The 20,051-nt window shown below is 39.9% G+C and overlaps 1 protein-coding gene across 7 annotated transcripts in view; it reads right to left on the bottom strand.

Moving 5' to 3' along the window:
* Nucleotides 1-20,051, bottom strand: part of CCDC192 (coiled-coil domain containing 192) — a 224,797-nt gene that overhangs the window by 102,355 nt on the left and 102,391 nt on the right. The window lies entirely within an intron of this gene.

Genomic DNA, 20,051 nt, shown 5'->3' on the forward strand with positions numbered 1-20,051 from the left:
GTTGAGACTTTATGACTACAATGCCTCCTTTATGTATTTCAAAATGGATTTAATTTATCAATATTGGATTTATCTGCAACTATAGAGAAGCTGTGGTGAAAAGTGCTACATTTGCACTTGTGTGTTGCTGCCTTTCCACTGAAGAGTTCATCTCTCCAAGTCTTTATGGGCTGATAATTAGGAAGCCTGGGAAACGAATGACTAACATTTCTTATCAGACATAAATCCTGAGATAGGCAAAGGGATGGTTTTCGCTCACAGGGAAGATAATGTTCCCTGGTCTTTGAAAGGCCTACACTCAGGCAGCAGGGAGGCACTCGGTGTTTTGAGAGTAAAGCCAGTAAAATCAGTTTATTGAAGATGCGATTAGATAGACACAGACCTCCCATGTTAGAAACAGGTTGTCTTCCAGATCCAAGGCAGGAAGATCAGGACTTCACCCAAACTTAAGTAACAGCATACACATGGCTACAAACGAATGCGTTATTCAAAGAAGGATGGTAGTCATGAAACTTCTTCAAAGAGAGTTTGAGAGGTGGAATTTGGCAGAGTTTACCCAGCGTGATCTAGGCGAGAGGTGCCCCGAGTCACAGGCTGGTACCTAGTCTACAGGGCAGTTCTACTAGAGTGATAGTATTCATGTATTCATTTCATCCTTGTACTAATTATGCAGCTTCTCCTTGGCATCAGGCACTGTGCTGGCCAGCTGTTGAAACATCAATGCTGATAAGGTCTCTGCTTTGTGCCACTAAATCCTTCTAACTAACTCTCTTCCTCTGAGTCTCTATTTACCAAAATCCTTCACAATTTGGCCTGTCATGCAGATTAGTTCAGGGAGAGACTGAGCTGATCAAGAAATGTGCCTAGGTGTTTAATAGCTGTATTTCTCACAGTAAATTCTTGAGTTGGCATGCTGATCTATACCTCTCTCTTGTAAGTTGATTTTCATCAGCTTGTTCATGAGGGCCTCATCCGTCCCAGGCCTGTGATAATAACACCTGTGAGGCCCTGTATGGTCATCAGTGACCTTTCCTGATGCTACTCCAAGACTGCTCTGTGCTCACATTTCTCACACTTCCCTTTATCACATAGAACTTTGGGGATAGAAAGTGGGAGGAAGGGTGCAGAAATGAAAATTGAGAATATAGAGGGAATGAGGGAAAGAATGGGAAGAGCGACGAAGAAGAGAGTGCTAATTAAAGGTATCACAGAAAGAACTGATATGATACGCATGCTGAAGTGTTAGGGGTTAGGTATATCGATGATAGCAACTTACACTGATACGTGTAAAAAGGTAAAACAGGTTGATGGGTGGACAGAGAAACAGATATGTGATAAATCAAAGATAGCAAAATGTTAATTGTCATATGTAGTTATTAAGTATATGGATGTTTGCTATAAAATTATTTCAACTTTTTGCATCTTTGGAATTTCTCATAATAAAATATTGAGAAGAGAAAGAACTGAAGATTCAGTTTCCTTATGTTGTCCCTCCCTTAATTCTTAATAGATGGTATTCACATTCTGAAATTATGTCACAACTATTCATGTACAGAAAAGTATTTTTCTAGAAACTTTTCTCAAAGTAGGCATTGATAGTAAATAAACACAAGCAAAAGATAAATGCAGCTTTGTGAGAATTGATGGCTATCACTAGGAGCTGGCATGGTGTCACTAAGGAAAAATCTTGTTAAGCTACATTTCCGTTTTGACAGGATGACTTGATGGATAGTGCATAGGAACTCAGTGGGAAGACATAGTGCTTCTCAATATCAGTTAAAAATTTCAGCTTTTCAAATAAAAAATTTAACTCACTTTTTAAGAAAAAGTCTCATTTCCAGATCACCATTTTGGCTTTCTCTTTTAGTGATTACATGTTCTTCCTCTTATTATTGTTATAATATTTGTATATTTGCCTTATGATCTGAGAAAGAAACTGAGGATATCTAGTTTGGAGAAGACAGCCTACAGGGGAGTCATGACAGTTGACTTCAGTTATCTGAGGGACTCTTCCAGAGGAGAGGAAGTTGAGTCAAACAGTATTTTTCTAGCGATATCATGAGGAACAAGGGTTGAAAACACAAGAGGCAGATTTTGGCACAGCATGAGAAAGCACCCTCCAACAATCAAAGCTGCATCCATAACAAGATAGGATGGGTCCTGGCAAAGGCCTCCTGCTCCGGGAATAATTAAGAAGAGACTGGATGAACATCTTCAGGCAGGCCCATAGTAACCTCTGGGATCTGGGTCAAGAGGTAATTGGAGGCCTGCCTTACCTCCAGCTCTTTCCATCTCTGGCTTCCTCCAGATCCCCCACTGCACAGCACATGCCTGAATGGACACCTCAGCCCTCATAGACTCTAAGGTGGGTACAGTTGTCAGGGATACCCTACAGGTAATTCTGGTATTTGTGAAAAGTTGGATAAGAAGGCCAAGAAGCCCTATGGGTCCCTCAGAATTCAAGGATAATGTGACTCAAAATGTATAAACTTGATTATTTAGCTATAAGGAAAGAGGTGGGGAAATTTAGATTTAAATAAAAAATTGAATAAAGGACCTAGATTGTTTGGTTAAGGTCTCAGTTGGGACCTTTTGGTTATTCAGATACATTTAAAAATAGTTTAACATCTATGTATGCTATTATGCATATGCTATTTATGCTATGTATGCTATTAATTCCTAGCTGTAACCAAGGCCTTTGGGCATTTCTAAAAATTCAGTTTGCCAACATGTTTTTTATTAGTCATAGACATCAAATGATTTCAACAACGATAATATTTTCCTTTGCTTTTTTGGCATTCTCTAGCCAGGCAACCCAAGTGTTGTACAGAATCTAATGGATTCTGTTATGGTCTCCTTAGTAACCAGGAGCTCCCCTTGGTGATTACTGAGAGGATAGGAAGGCTTTATAGCTTGGGGGTAAATTCCTATTACCTTGCTCTTTTCCTACTTCTCCTACAGGCTGGACAGAAGGAGGAAACCATGTATTTGTGCAATGTTTTGAAAAGGAAATATCTATCTGTATCACATTGCTGAATAGCTTGCATTATACTAAGTCAATGGGAATTAGAAATAATCAGGGAACTATTTATAGAAGAGTTTCAACACAGAGTTTTCAGCGCTGTTTAAAATTTCTTGGTCTTTCCACACACTTTGAATTGTGGCCTCAGATTCTATGGCTGGGCTTTGCCAGTTATTGACCACAAGAAATTGCACCAGGCACATGACATCTTCAGGCCCTAGATCCCGCTTCAGAGAGCTGGCGGGGATTAAATGACATAATACATAACTGATAGTACCATTACTGTGTTTGCAGGGTAGTAGATAGGTCATGTTATTTTTGTCATTTTTTCCTTGAAATATCAGGGGAAACTCTCAAGCCCCCACTAACACACTGAAGTATCTCTTCTAAAGCTGTCTTTGTCACACTTTACAGAAAATAAAATTTGTACTTTATTGAAAGCAAGACTTCTATCTTCTTTTTTTTCCCTCCTTTCCTTCTCCTCTTCCTCCTCCTCCTCTTGCTTCTTCTAAATTAAGTTTTCTGCATAATTGCATTGATCTCCTCCTCACTTTGTATGGGTAAACAAAGCTTAATGTCCCTGAAAACAGACAAGGAAATAACCTTGATCTAATCTCCTGCCAGAGCTGGCCCAATGCCTGGGCAAAGTAGGTGGCTGCCTACATGGAATGATGTGAGGGGCACTCGAAGGCCCTACCTCTTGCTTTCATGGCATCTCTGTTCTGGACCTGCCAGAGCATAGCTTCTTCCCACTTTGTCTGAAATCAGCCCACCTTCAGTCACTTAGAAAGCACATATAATAAAGAGAGATTTTGTCTTCAGAGGGCCACTGATAAAATGCTTGCTACCAAGGACATACAAGACAATTTCGTTTGAATACAGAAGGTATGGAAAGATTTCTCCTTTCATTTCTCTTCCAATAGCCCATCTTTAATAATGAAGTTATTAAGTGACAGTAGCATTTGGATACAACTTGGCTTAAAAAAGTCAATTTCAGAACTCTTATTTTCTTTTATATTTATACACTCCTCAAGTGAATACTTTAAAATTCCAGGGATGGCAAATATGTGCCATGTATGTTCCTTTCTACTCCATGGCAGGCTTTTGATTTGGGAAGGCTTTCACCCTGGGTTGCACACCTGGCTTCACAATCTTTAACCCACACTCCCAGTAGCCACTGCTCATTGATGAAATGTAATCGTCATTTATGTCAGTGTCTCTGTTTCATAGAGGAGCGAGGCGAGGCCCCAGGGAACTTGAGTAGATCTAATCATAATCTCTCAGTAAGTAAGAAGCTAAACTGACTTGAACCAAGGTCTTTTGATTCCAGAGGCTGATTTTTCCTTTCAATGGCAACATGAGGCTTCACTAACCAACAGCACCATTAATATAAGTGACTTAAAGGTAACCTTTGATAGAGTGTGAGTGGCTCTAATTAGAAGAAGAAGAAAGGCAATAGAACTGACTTGATAATAAAAGAGTAGCACTGAAGTGTGATGGCGGGGCATTTATAGCATGGGTTGCCATGATATCTCTAGAGAATCTAGGAAATAAAGGAAAGATTTGATGACCCCAGCTAAGGACTGTCTATGCCAGGCACTGTTCTGAGCCCTGCTAGTGTCACTTATCAGAGGATCCTGAATTGATCCTGACAATTGTGACTCTTCTATTGAGTCATCTGAAGTGACAAAGAATAGATCAGATGAAGCTTTCTTACAAAATGCCTTGAATGAAAGACGAATCACATGGGGCTGGCATGGTGGTGCAGCAGTTAAGTTTGCACATTCCGCTTCTGCAGCCTGGGGTTCGAATCCCGGGTGTGGACATGGCACCGCTTGGCACGCCATGCTGTGGCAGGTGTCCCACATATAAAGTAGAGGAAGATGGGCACGGATGTTAGCTTAGGACCAGTCTTCCTCAGCAAAAAGAGGAGGATTGGCAGCAGATGTTAGCTCACAGCTAATCTTCCTCAAACAAAACAAAGAAAGACAAATCACAAAGGCAAGTGTAGTTTAGTCTTATTTCAGACCTTAGGCCTCATCACAACCTTAACCAAGAGCCAGGCCCCTCATGACCACTGTTGACGTTTAATGGTCAGTGGAGTAAGACTTCAGAAATCAAAGCTGGCACTTCTCAGTTCCTTGCAGAATCCCTCCCACCTGAGTAGCTTATTTTATGTTACAATATGCTATAGAAATACATTTTAACTCTGCTCCCCACTCCCAGAGGGTTTGGAATTTCTAATAAAAAGAAAACAAAATCCCAGTAATTAGACAAGCATCTTGACTTGCTACAGGGAAAGGATTTCCCTATAGTAGGAGCCGAGCCTCAGCTCTTTCTCTCCATGGGATAAATGGTTATGAGGGACAGAGGTAAAGTTTGCCAGTGGATGTCCTAGCTTCCAGAAATGTCCAAAGTGTTTATGTAAGAGAAGTTACAAATTATTACAAGATAAAGAGATAACTTTACGCTTGGAGTGAACTCCAGTGGTACGCTAGAAGTTTCTAACAATAGAATTGTCCAAAAATTGGAATTTGTTGCCCTCAGAGACAGTAAGCTCCCCTTCCTTGCATGTAGCACACAGACTGTTGTTGGGAATGTTACAGAGAGGAGCTAACACTTACTGACCACCTATAATATGCCAGGCATGGTTCTGAGAACGTTATGTGTACTAACTTATTTCTTTTTAATAGCAACTCAATGAAGTAAGATTATTATTAATCCCGTTTTTAGATGCAAATGCTGAAGCACAGAGAGCTTTAAGTAACTTTCCCAAAGTCAGATGGTGACTCACAATTTAAATCTGAGCAATCTGGCTCCAGTCTGTCCCTTCCATCGCCAGGCTTTGTATGCCTGGACTTCCTACCCAGAGTCTTACATTGTGCTCCATTTGGATACAATGGTTTCCTATTCTATAATTCATTTCTTAAAGTAAGAAGTGTCTAACTTCTAATAATGAAATTTTGAGACATGGACTAACCCCTCTGTACAGTTTAGGAAATCAGATAGAATCATTAAATTTTAGATGACGCAGAATTGCGGTCAACCTTTGAAACCAAATTGTCCAGCCCTAGCATTTTAGAGAGGCTGAAGTGGAAGCAGAGAAAAATGACATGATTTGCCCAAAGTCACAGCTAATAAAACTGCACAAAGCAGGTCTCAAAGTCAGGTTTCCCAATTCCCAATCTCAGTAGATTTTTCCCACTATATCCCATTGCTCCTTGGCCATAAGAACTGAAGGGCAATGGGATTTGAATATGATTGGAACCTGGAGCCGTGACTAAGATCACAGTGTTGAAAGTCCCGGTGTCAAAAACAACACTTATTTAAGTGGGCAGCCTCCTCTTAAAGCCCTCTTCACCCAGAGAACAGGGCAGTACTAGACTTGGGTCATTCTTTATATGTGGTACATACTGTGGTTACGTCTGATAGAAAGAAGAGTCTTTAGGTAATTGAGATCCTGCTAACTTCAAAGAAATAAGCTGGACCAATGTCTACCAGCCAACTTGCCTTCATATGGCATTAGAATAACTGTACTCAGTCTAACCCATTTCTGAGATTAAGGGGTACTGCTGGTATACTCATTTTTTGTGTGAGTGTAACCCTGCTGTATCATTCTTCTCCAGGAAATATTAATCAGGCTGACAACCAAGATTTTTGAGAAAGAAAAAACCTACAGCACAATAAATAGGTTTTCATAGTACTGGCTGAGCACAGGTCCAATAGGTCTTGCAAAAAAAAAAAGTGTAGCCAGTGCCTGCTAAAATCAAATCTACTTTTTGGTCTTACTCTGTCAAGTCACACCATGAGAAGAGAGAGAGAAGTGCATTGTCACACCTGGCAAAAGATGTTTTCCAGTCCCACCTGCCCTGGGGGACAGAGAAAGCCCAAGGAGCCGAAGCTGTATATGAAGCAATTTCAGGTCCTCAGCCCTACCTCTGCAGGTGTTGACCTCATTGGCAAACAGCCATAAGAAGTGATGTATGTGGAGAGGACAGAATATACAGGAGGTGAAAAAGAATTCCCATATCTGGCTTGTGAAAGTGCTGCTCAGCTCCTCTAACATGATTATAAAAGTAATGAAGAGAGGGGCTGGCCCCGCGGCCGAGTGGTTAAGTTCGCGCGCTCCGCTGCAGGCGGCCCAGTGTTTCATTGGCTCGAATCCTGGGTGCGGACATGGCACTGCTCATTAAACCACGCTGAGGCAGCGTCCCACATGCCACAGCTAGAAGGACCCACAACAAAGAATATACAACTATGTACTGGGGGGCTTTGGGGAGAAAAAGTAAAAAATAAGATCTTTAAAAAAAAAAAAAGTAATGAAGAGAGTTTTCTCCGCAATGACTTTATCATTAGGCAGATACTTGTCCTTTTTCTGTGCTCACCACTCCTTTTGAATTTGACTAAGGCTACCTTCTGGGAGGAAATTGGCAGCTACTGGCCATCTGTGACTTATCTTGAATCATAAAGTAAAGGCATGTGTTTAAGAACTGGAAAAATCAGATCTGGAAGCACCCAGGTGTTGGAATCACCTGGCAGGGTTTTCTGGAGTGGTACAGAGAACTGAAGTAAGTTAACCGTCCAATAAATATCACTCTCCTTTAGAAATTCCACTCTGCCCTGAAAGCAGTGAAAGTAAAGGGATACAGGCTCAGTAAGTATAAGAGCTGGCCTTAAAACCACTTAACAAATGATAAGGAAATGTCAGTAGAGAAAAGGAAAAGGATCATAAGAGGAGAAATGATTCTCATATAGCATGAAATAGCTTTGTACAGTGTATAACAGAAATTAGAGAGAGCGGCGAAGTGGGAAGCTTTCTGTGCTATGTATTCTTTTCCCCTGAAATACAATGTTTAAAAAACTGCTACTTTGGGGCCAGCCCCATGGCCGAGGGGTTAAGTTCGCGCACTTAGCTTCGGCAGTCCAGGGTTTCGCCGGTTCGGATCCTGGGTGTGGACATGGTACTGCCCATCAGGCCATGCTGAGGCTGCGTCCCACATGCCACAACTAGAAGGACCCACAAGTAAAACTATGCAACGATGTACTGTGGGGCTTTGGAGAGAAAAAGGGAAAATAAAATCTTTTTTTAAAAAAAACCTGCTACTTTCTTAATGCAGAGTTGAAGCAATTTTTACAGCAGAAGTTTTTAAGTTTAAAGTGAAATGGACCAGATCTCATATTAAAAAGTATTTACAGTGTTAAAAGTAAGAGAATGAGTGTATGGATGAATGTTTTGTAAATTGTTGAGCGGCATGATGTTGGTTAATATGTTACTGCTACTATTATTTTAGAATCTTTCTTCTTTCTAAGGAGAACTTCTGAGATGGTGGCTTTTGGCAATGAATTATCGAGCATAGGGCTTTAGAGTAATATCTGTAAGTGGAATACTATATAGCTGCAATTAAATGAGCGATTTGTCTATTCTTTACTTTTTGAATTGCTTTCCTCTGGTATATGTCTGGAAACAAAGGCAGTTTCATAAGGGGCAAGCATCTCAAGTCAAGTTTCTCCCTAAGAAAATCCAAAATTTCCTATCAAGTTCATTGCAGGTAAAGTTTGAAGTTAATCTGACTAAAATCTTTTAAATGCGTATGGGGAAATCACCAGAAATTAAGGCATCAAACTTGGCTCCTAGCTCAAGATGTGGCTTACCTTTTTGACTCTTTTTCTTGAAAGGGAGGATTCAGTTAAATATTAAACAAATCCAGCAATATAACTTCAAGTGGATAAAATAAATTGATGAAGCAGATGGTGGCAAGTCACAAACATCTAGTACTAGGGAGCCACAGAACCAACGATATATAGCCTGCAAATGCTAAGACCAGCTACTTTTATCTAGAAACTCAGATGGTGTTTAACTGTCCTGTTATTATGGTACCCCAAAAATTCTTTGTTCTTGATTTCTCTCTTCTCAGTTCCTTCTCAGCTATCCACTATAATAAAGAGGAAGGTCGTGTTGTAAAAAAGACTCAGAGGGGACAGCAAGTGCTGCTAAATCTGTGTCCTGGCCTTCAGTTAGAAAAATCTAGCTCCTCATGGTGCTATAGGTACAAAGCAAAGGAAACAGTTGAAATTCAAATAAATTACAAACATACAGTCTTGACAACTATAGACATAACCCAGTGATCAAAACTGAGTTACCTTAAAGTTCATTGCCCAAGAGCTGCAAGGCAAGGTCACGTTGGCGCTCTCATTGCAAAGACTTTTTGTAGCATCCTCCCCAATTCTTTGTACTTTCCTGCGATCTTACAAATGTGTCTGATGATGCATGTGTGATAGATGACATTTTGTCTAGCATTGGTTACCTTGTAGTCTGTATCAATTTAATGACAAGAAAACCGTGTCTCCAATACTGCAACAGTCACCCCTTACTTTTCTTAGCTAAAATCTTATAATCTGACAATTATTAGCTTAATCTCTCTCTCAGGGCTTTCCTGCGGTTCCTGTCCTTGACCGCTGGGGCAACCTATACCATAAAACTTTAAAGATGACAGAAGAAATAGCAGTGGTTTGCCACACCTGAAAACTTCCCTTCTAAAAAATCTCAGTCCTGTTCCATGCAGGTAGCTTGGCACTTTGGAAAATGGTCTGAACATTAAGCAGTATTTGCAATCTAAATCTAGTTTCATCCTCATCTTCAACATGCCAGCTGTGACTTTAGTTAAATTTTTTTTGTGTTGTCCTTCTCCACCATTTAGAAAGGCCATCTTGCTCACGTCATGAAGCCACATTTCATAGGTGAAGAGCCAAGGATATTTGGATTTATATATAGTGATTTTCAATAGTCCTCAGAACAAAAGTTTAAATTCAGAATCTGATGTTATATGTGAATCTGGTTATATGCATGCAAGATTGCGCTGCAAAGCCATAACCCAATGAAGGAAGCATTTGACATTTGTAAATTAGCATGCAAAGAGTCAGAGAGGGAGGGAAAGGTGTGGTGGTGATGTGAATTTTTGCTATGTAGATATTAGCAAGTTTCAGATTGCATATTTTAACAAGTCTAGACAAATGTCCTTGCTGTAAAACAAGTCATCAAATATGAATTGTTCCTTGGTTTTGTTGGACTCCAGAGTCTGTTTCTCTTATTTCACTCCCCAGCAAGGTGTTTTCTTTCTAATTCTGCTAAGAAAGCTAGCAGTGAAAAGATAGCACATGAATCTGAACTCCCAAACAGGAATCTTTAAGTAGATCTCAAAGTTCTATCTGGTAGATCTCTAGGGCTGTTCCCGTCAACACACCCTTCTCTAAGATATGCAAGGATAATGGGTGGGGAGGGGAACATAAGGACTTGGTTTAAAGCCACTTGCTTTATCTTTTGCTAGTGTCTTGTGGTGTCACAACTTCCCAGAGTCTGAGATTGTAAGGTTTAGGAATAATGAGATGAGCTGATCATTAGGAATAGGTTGAGGATGTCCCAAGTTAGACAAATGTTGAGCTCCTGTTCTGGTCTTGACCCAGAAAACCCACACGAGCCATATTTGATCAGTTCTGCTTTAGAGTTGAAGTTCCAGGTCATTCTTAGTAGCAATGAGAATGACACTGGCTTGACAGGAGACCACCCAGATCTAGAAACGTCAGGTCCCCAGAAATACACCCTTGGGACACCCTGGACTGAATCTGATACCCTCTAGATAAAAATGAGGCTGACCTAAATCCAGTCACATGTCTATGAAACTAAAGCTAAGGAGACGCACAACAAATAAATACTTTTTGACTGTCTAAAAGAATGAATAGATGAATAACATGCTCCCTAATTTTGTTCAAATATCATGGGTCAAAGTCAAAACTGACTTCTGCTTGCTCTGATTTCAATTCTGTAGTGCCTTATCTAAACTGACAGTATTGATTATTGAGTCACAAAGGCACTTGGCCTTTCAACTGGAAGACATTTTTGTTTTTCTTTTTTAATTGTGGTAAAAAAACACATGACATAAAATGTACCATCATAACCATTTGTAAGAGTACGGTTCAGTAGTGTTAAGTATATGCACATTGTTGTACAACCAATCTCTAGACCTTTTTTATCTTGCAAAACTGAGACTCTTTACCCACTAAACAGCAATACACCATTTCCCCTTCCTTTCAGCCTCTGGCACCCACAATTCTACTTTCTGTTTCTATGAATTTGACTACTCTAATACCTTATGTAAGTGGAATTATACAGTGTTTGTCTTTTTTTGATTGGCTTATTTCACTTAGCATAATGTCCTCAAGGTTCATCCATGTTGTAGCACGTATGAGAATTTCCTTCCTTTTTAAGCTGAATGATATTCCTTTGTTTGTATATGCCACATTTTGTTTTCATTCATCCACTGATGGACACATGCATTGCTTCCACTTCTTGGCTATTGTGTGGAAGACATTTCTTGAAATAGCAATCATACTAGTACAATAATTACAATACTTGCCTTTCCTAGATGAACTGAAACTTCTCATGTTTTAATTACAGATTGCGTTTTCTTTTCCCAAAAATGCTTTTTAGGAAACTTTTTGTTTTTGTTGTCAACCAAGTAACATTGGTCCCAAAGTGGGAAGACATTTAGAAGCCATTTCAGATCTTATTAAATGGTTTTCGTAAGATAATTTATATAACAGATATGTAAATTAGGCTTTCCTTTTATGTCTGACACAGGGCTTTCCTTTTTTTTTTTTCTTTTTGATAAAAGAAAGGTCTATATTACTGACAATATGACATACAATTCTTTTATTAGGAAATGCAAAACGCCACTGACAGACAAACAGGCCTGGAGTCATCAAACAGACATAACTCAAGAGTACAATAGCCTAAGAAACAAGTAAATTTTGGTCAATATCCAGTGGTTGTTAGAAAAGAAACACATAGGAGAAGACGATTGTCAGGCAAGCTAATTCAGTGATGAGCCTCTCTCTCTCATCTGCCCTTTCAAAAGAGGGCTGTGAAGTCTTCCTCTCCTGTTCTATAGTTTTTGACATTTACACATTAGGTCCATCTGAGGAGCTTTCTAAAAACACATCAGTTCAAGCTTCTCTTCAGTCCTATTTGGTCAGAGTTTGGGAGAGTTTGGGTATGGCTGGTAATCTGATTTTTTAGCTTTCTGGTTGGTTCTGATGTGCACATCTGTAAAGGTCAACTGAAGGACTACCTATGGACAACCACCAGGTGCTGGCCACAAAGGCAGTAGGAGTGCCCTCTGGACGGGTGTGTACTTGTATACCTCAGGGCACTTACACAGGCATGAGTGTGAGTTTGGGAAGTAAGAACAGTAGCAACTCCAGAAACTTGCAAATGGGGGAGGTTTCCGTGAGGCTTGGTCTGTGTAACATCTCTGCTATTTTTCTGTAGGTGGCCAATTTCAACTATCAAAAGAAAGGAATCAGTCAGAGGAAAGGAATCTCAGGAAATCATACTACAGTATGGCGGAACAGTGAAGGAATTTGCTGAGTACTTCAGCTTCCTTTCTTAGGGTAAATATGAAAAGATAGTAATGACAGCACCAAACTGCGAAGCCATGCCAAGCTCCAGCGCTCACTCTCCCTCTCTGACTCGGAGAAAAACACCTCGGTCCCTCTCATTCTTATTTCCCACCCACAACTCCTTTGCAAAACTGTGCAGGTCAGAACAGCTAAGGAAAATTCCCATACCTGCTTTCACACTCATTGCATTGTTCAAAGTTATTTCAACGACTTTCAAAGCTTCAAAGAAATCTAGCAGGAAAATTCCAAGTCCTGTTCCCAACTCTGTCAACAACACAGTAATCTGAGGCAAGTGCCTGGATGTTCACTTTCTCTAATGACAAATGGAAGTTTTAAAACCACCTCAGGATTTACACATGGATGAATTAACTCATCCTGATTAAATACTTTGAGCCTCAAATATTCAAAGTGAGGTGGGGAACAGAGACCATAAAAAGGATACCTCAAGTAAATCTCCTTTTTTTTTTAGCTTTAAAATTGTTTGTTTTTTTCTTGTTTAAAAGTAACTCAAGATTTAAAAAAAAAAAGTAACTCATGCTTCTTAAATGCTTTAAATCCCTTGATAATCCCTGAATGTACTGAACACACATACGTACATGCACACACATGGACACACACAGTAGAAAAGAAAAAGAAACATCATTTTTGTGGCATAAAACATCTCAAAGATCTTTGCTGGCTAGCCTAATTTTTGTTCGTTATAGGAGAAAAAATCTTATGGGACCTCAAAGTACTCCAAGGTATTCCAAATATGAGAAGGAGGAATCTTAAGTTGTCTGAAAAGGTTTAAAGTAGAGTATAGTTACTAGCCAGTCTTCAATCACTTGTATTGATTCTGTTTATTTTTTTCTCTGAAACTGGGGTCACACTGTGAACTCCAGTCTTAATGAGTGACAATATTGTATCTAATTGCTTCTCTATTACTTTTCTCAGTCTCACTGTGTTTCAGTGAAACTGTTATTACTATCTTCTATGGGGAAAAATCTGTAAGTCAGACAAGGAGTTATCCTAGAAGCAGTATTTCTATCACCCTGGGAGAGCCAAGTGAGCATATCAGCAAGAGTTGAATGTTTCTCCTGGACAGATCCCAATTTTCCAAGAGCATAATCTACTGAAAAGCTTTTTAGTTTAAGACTTTTGAGGACATGTTTTTCTGACCAGGTTACATGTTCCAAAGCAGGTAAAATTTTAAGAGAGAATCCAGCTCATTAGAAAGAGCTGGTTTTCTGAGATTCTTAACAATTTATTTGAGTTCGACAAACATTACTACTATGTGCTATCCTCTAAGCCAGATGCTGGGAATACAAAATATAAGCTCTTCTTTGGAAGCTCTTGTCTGTGAGAGAGACAGACATATAATAAACTTTCAATATAATGTTTTGTGACGGAGTATATCTAGAGTCCTCTAAGAGCACAGAGGAGGGGCCCTAAGGCCTGCCTGGAAGGCCAAAGAAGGTTTCCTAAAGGAGATAATGCCTGAACTGAGTTTTGAAACATGAACAGGAGTAGATAGGTTAGGAAGAAAGAGATACAAGGACAAGGTCCTTCTAGTATGCACAAAACTGAGGTTCATAAACACTGCCTGTGTAGGAAACCTCATGAGGTTAAGTTCAAAACATCAAGATAAAAAGGAAAGATAAAGGCTGGATCATGGAGGCTCTTTCAAATAGTACTAGGAAGTTTGGGCTTTATTTTGTAGATAATGGAAGAATTTTAGGCTTGGACAAATGCATGGTATAGATACATCACCCTGATGGTAGGAGGTGGCTAGATTTTTAAGGGAGAAAGTCTAGATACAGGGATTTCAGTTGTGAAATCATTTCAATAGTCCAAATGAATAGGCGAGCAGTGGGAAGACAAGAATATTTAGGAAGCAAATTGAATTTGAGTGATTGGCTGTGTGTTTGTGAGTGGAGAGGAGTGGTGAAAAAGAAAGTATTAAATTCTATTATGCACTGATGTTCAAACTTTCATGTGTCATTTCCAAACTTTAGTGTCTATAAGAATTACCTCCTAAGTTTGCTAACAATGTCAATCCAGACTGTTGATCAAGATGACAGATTGGATTGACATGGGGAAACATCCTTTCCACTCAAGTCATATGGTAACACAGAAAAATACATTATAGATCTAAACACATACATAAAAATCTCCAAAGCAGGCAAATGAAATACATGGGTATTAAAAATGCAATGGGAATTCAAAGTAAGTAATCTTGAACAGGAGTGGGAATGAAGCAGCCTGCAGGGGTACTGTGAGCAGACCTGAACATTAGGAGCAGGAATTGTAACAGTCAGTTAAGAATAGGAGTCAAACTTTGCTGACCTTGTGCATACTAAGGGGCTGGGATGGGGCTGTCCTTCCCATGCATGTAAGCTTGAGCTAGGAAGAGGCTTTTCAGTTGGGGTAAATGGCTAAAAATACAGCATCCACCAACTCAGGGATATTATAAGAATTCAGGAAATGAGTAGCAAAGAAGACATTCTTGAGAAATTTGAATTCTAAATCCATGCCATGTATGGTGCATGGTTCTGATTCACATCTATGTTATTATACAGAAACCATGAGCCAAAAAATATACAAAATGGTTCAGATGGTTCAGAAATAATGAAACATGAAGGGTTCTAGGAGAGGCAATCTTGGAAGTGAGTATTAAGAGCTCAGTGGAAACGATCTCCACTGAAGATAAACTCACTGACTAAGATTACAGAAGTTGACTCACTGCAATGAGAGAGAAGATGTCGGCGTACACAACAAATAGAACTCATACCCTGGAACTAGTAATAATAGAGGAATCTGAAAAGGTTTTTAATGTTCAAAAATAATTTTGAAAATCATATGACAAGAATAAGGCATTATGGAGAAAAAGAACCAAGTAAAAATTTGAAAATAAAAACTATAACTATTTATTTTTATTTTTTTTTGAGGAAGATTAGCCCTGAGCTAACTACCACCAATCCTCCTCTTTTTTCTGAGGAAGATTGGCCCTGAGCTAACATCTGTGCCCATCTTCCGCTACTTTATATGTGGGACGTCTACCACAGCATGGCTTGCCAAGCTGCGCCATGTCCCCACTGGGGATTTGAACCAGTGAACCCCAGGTCGCCAAAGCAGAACATGTGCACTTAACTGCTGCGCCACCGGGCCGGCCCCCAAAACTATAATTATTGAAAAATATATGTGCTAAACCATAGAATAGATACAGCAGACAAGAGACTTAGGGCACTGGTAGACAATCTGGGGGAAATCATGAGAATCTATAGAAGTGAATTCACCAAATATTTATTACCATAAGTATTTCTGACCTTCGATATCTTATGGCACACCTCGAGCCCATTCTTGAAACACTCAGTACTCTGTCACCCCAGTTAGTGAACTGTCGGGACAGAGCAATAACTAGACAGACATGTGGGCTCATCACAAATCATTGTACTTAGCTGGGAGCATGTGGTCACATTCAGATGTTGACAGGAAGGATCTAGTTGATACATATACATATGTATCATATGTTTTACATATACAAGAAAGTAATAAATAGTTGGTATTCTAAGATTCCTGAGATGGTGGGAGAGGACTGGATCCAAAGCCAGGTGAGTACTGGCCCAGAAGACAGAGGAAGCCCTCTACGTGTGGTGGGAGGACGGTGAAGAGTCCTGCCTGATAACTTTTCTAGGATAATTTTTAACTCTAAATGTCAAAGATACCAACATCACAGCACTCCCTATCGTAATCCCTGCTCAGGGTTCTGATTTGTAAATGACTGAGACCAATTTAAATAAAAAATGAATTTACTGCTGAGAATCTTGGAGAATCAGATTGGGAAACACGCTAGACGTGGGAGATTTTGCAGCAGGCAGGACAAGAACCAAACCCTGACAGAACTGGCCCACAGTCTGAGGCAACCCAGCATGCAAAGCCTTCACTGTGGCACTGCGTGATGAAAGCTTCCTACAGCTCCTGCTACCTCTGCTTCTGCCTCTGGAAACTGGAATTTCCTGCCGCCCTAAGGGATTCTCCCTGCCCTTTTCAGTGCATCTCCAACTCCCAATTCACATTCCAGGAAATGTGCATCTCACAGGCCATATTCTTTCATCCTGGCTGCAAAGGAGGCTGGAAGGTTATCTGGCCTGCCTGGTTTACATGGTGGGTTCTGCTTCTCTTGAAGACCTATATAATGGAGAATTCCCCCATCATAGGGATGGAGTTCAGAATTCTGGGGAGCTAAAAATGTCTACCAAGGTTGTTGCTGCATCCCGTGGAGCACCTTTGTGGGGATTAGTAAAAGATGCCCCAAGGAGGTAGATGAATCTTAGTGCATTAGCCATTGGAGTACCTTTGAAAGAATTTTTTTATAGTACCATTTCCTGTTGGGGGACTCTTTTCCTGAGTCAAGGTGCTCAGCTAGGCTAGCAGAACGTAGCTGGATATTTGTCCACATTTGCCCCTTAGCTGGGCATCCTTGTTCATGTTATAACCTACCCAACTACATGTGATGTTCCTCATGGCCCTATATCTGCCAAAGATAAAGGGATTAAACATGATTACGAAACCACATGCACAAAAGTGGCAGATCTAGGCGGCAGCACTGATCGCAAACTGTGTTATCCATAAGGACTTTATTTTACAACCAGCCTTAAAGCCATAAACTATTGATTCACAGTCAATTGGCAGATGCTATCAGAAAGGGGACAAACTCCCCTTTTTCCTTTTATTCTTACTATTTTCCAGGTCCTGATCTGAGTAAGTGCCGAAGTCTGTCCAAGGGTGATGAATTTAAATGATTTTATTTTGACTCAAGATTGAAGGGTCTTATTTGGATTTTCTGAGTACTGTCTTGAGAGATTCTTCTTAACAAGGAATTTTTCTTAGCGTAGAAAATTCTGAGCTGTCACACTTGCTTCAGTCTAGGAAACAGGACTGGCTTTAGGAAAATATATTACTGAGAAGTTGAAGGTTTGTCTCCTCTCCCTCCGCCTCGTATCCCTTCCCACCTCTCACAGGTCTTATGGTGTCTCTAACCCAAGTCAGGTATAAATTAATCATTTGGTGACATTTTGATTTTTTACAGCTGTAGAAGCATATGACCGAGAGGATGAATCTCTACTAAAGGAATTTAGGTACCAGTAAGCAGGAGAGGAAGGTTCTCTCAGGGCCAACCAAATCACCACCACATCCCAGGAAAGCCAGGTTTTTCCACATTCTGAGATTCCTGAAGCTATCTTTCAGAGATTCTCTAGAACAGAGGTGAGCCAGGGCTGGCTTGACCTCTTGGTATCACCCTAGATCAGAGTGGGCCCTTAGCAATGAGCCAGACGAAGTCAGCATCCAGCCCCTGTGAGTTGAGGGCTGTGGCTGGGCTAGGAATTCTGTGGAGGAGAAAGGGTAGGTGGAAATTCTGCCTACAGTACTGGGGCACATAAGGCAATCTACAGTCACTAATTTCAACTAACTTCAACATAAGAGGTAGACATGTATTTCTAACGTTTACATAGACGTCTGTATTTCAGGGTTGGTAGCAAATTGCTCCTATTGCATGTTCTGTCTTCCGTGTGAAATTTATATAACTAGAGTTATTCCAATTTAAACAATAGATATCACCTTTCTTCCCAGAATGAACTAAGTGTTTCTGAAATAATAATGAGAGTTGACACTTATTCAGTGTTTTCTATACGTCAGGTACTGTTGTAAGCACTTTACATATATTAACCCATGAGAACCTCATAAGAATTCTATGTGGTAGAGACTCTTGTTAGCATCCTTATTTTGCACTTGAGGAAACCAAGGCACAGAGGATTGGCCAAGGTGAATGGCAGAGTTTAGGTAAGAGATTAGACCTACTAAGTGGCAGAGATGGGTTCTGAACCTCAGAATGCTGAAAGAACACCTCTTGTTACTTCCTGTGATTTGATCCTCCAGTGATGTTGTTAGAAATGTTAAAGTCAGGTCTTAATGAGCCTCAGTGGTGGCTCCAGAATTTCTGGACAAGAGGCTTTGGGGCCAGTAACCCAGATGGAAGGGTGTATGCAAGGCAGGGTCTAGGCCTGTGTTTGCATGGAAAGCACACTGTTCTAAGTTAGCTCAGGTTTTTATCATGGGTGGCTTGTGGGATGGGGGAACATTACTCTCCAAGCTACCCTTTGCTGCCGCCACTGATAAGCACACTGCAAAAGGAGCATATTTAGTCTCCCACCACTTCCTTCAAATCTTCTCAGATATGATCAGCACATATGTATTAATGTGTATTGCCTGAAGACAATTCCTGTTTCACGTTTCCTGACCAGCCATGCTGAATCCTCTGGCTGTGGACAGCTTGTTCACTTGAACCCTTAATGGGCCTTTTTTCAGAAACACGAACCACATCGTCCAGAAGAAACAAATTCGGGGCACACAACCAAAGTGAATAAGATTTATTTACTGAAGCACCTATCCATTCCCATTAGGATCCCACTCCTGTCTGAATCTCAATTTCTAATGAGAGAAAAAAAATAGGGACAACTAAGAAGTTAGAAATAAACAGGCCCACAAATGAAACAACCTTATATACATCAATTGGTACCTGCATTTAGAAATTTGAAGAATGTTAAATTTCCTTTCACAAAGAGCATACCAACTTACATTCTCACGAGATGATTAAGAATGCCTATCTCCCAGCCTACCCTGTTTTTTAAATCAAACTTTTATATTTTTCCAACCAGAAAGGTGCAAAATGATAGGACTATTTGTAGTTATTTTGACTTATTTTAATCTAATTATGAGGAAAGTCAATTATCTTGTTTATATTTTACGTCCATTATGATACTGAGTTTAAATATTAATTTAAATTTTTCATTTTCTCTTAATCTCCTGTCACTGATATTGTTTCATATCTTTTAAAAATAGGGTTTTTTTTTTTTTTTTTGGAGAAATGCCATCAGCAGCAAAAATGTAACTGAGTAGTTACTATATGAATTTCAAGTGAAGAAGCTCATTGGACGATGAGTTAATAATGGAGGAAAAATATGAGGAATAATTATGATTTTGTTGGATGAGCTAGGAAGCAAAAGTATTCTAAACAGAAGCAGCAGCATGAGAAAAGGCATAGAATTGTGAAAATATGCAAAATGGCAAAAATGCGGCAAAAAATAAAAAAAGAGCGACAAGAATGCAAAATGGAAAGAGACAAAACTCGAAGCATAGCAAGGGATTAGATTGTACAACTCTTAAAGGCCATGCTAAGGACATTTATTCTGTAGAAAATAATGGGCCATAGTTTTAGCAAGTGGATGGGCAGTGGGAAATAACACTGGACCAATGGGGGAAAACTTTTGGTCAAGGAACCTAAATATAGGACCAACGCAGCAATCAAGTTGGGAAATGATGAAGGCTTGCACAGAGCAGAACTGTGAAAATGCTGAGAGGGGGAAAGTATTGCTCAAACTCTTTCCAAGATAGGATTGACAGGATTAATCCTAGAAATGGGCATGAGGAAGGAATCACTGATGTTTTCCTGTTTTTCTGCTTTGTTGACTAGGTAAATGGAAACACCTTTAACTGAAATGGATAACACAAAGAAAGATCAGATTCTTTGTGGGTG

This window comes from Equus caballus, chromosome 14, assembly GCF_041296265.1.
Source record: "Equus caballus isolate H_3958 breed thoroughbred chromosome 14, TB-T2T, whole genome shotgun sequence".
NCBI classification, from domain to species: Eukaryota; Metazoa; Chordata; class Mammalia; order Perissodactyla; family Equidae; genus Equus; species Equus caballus.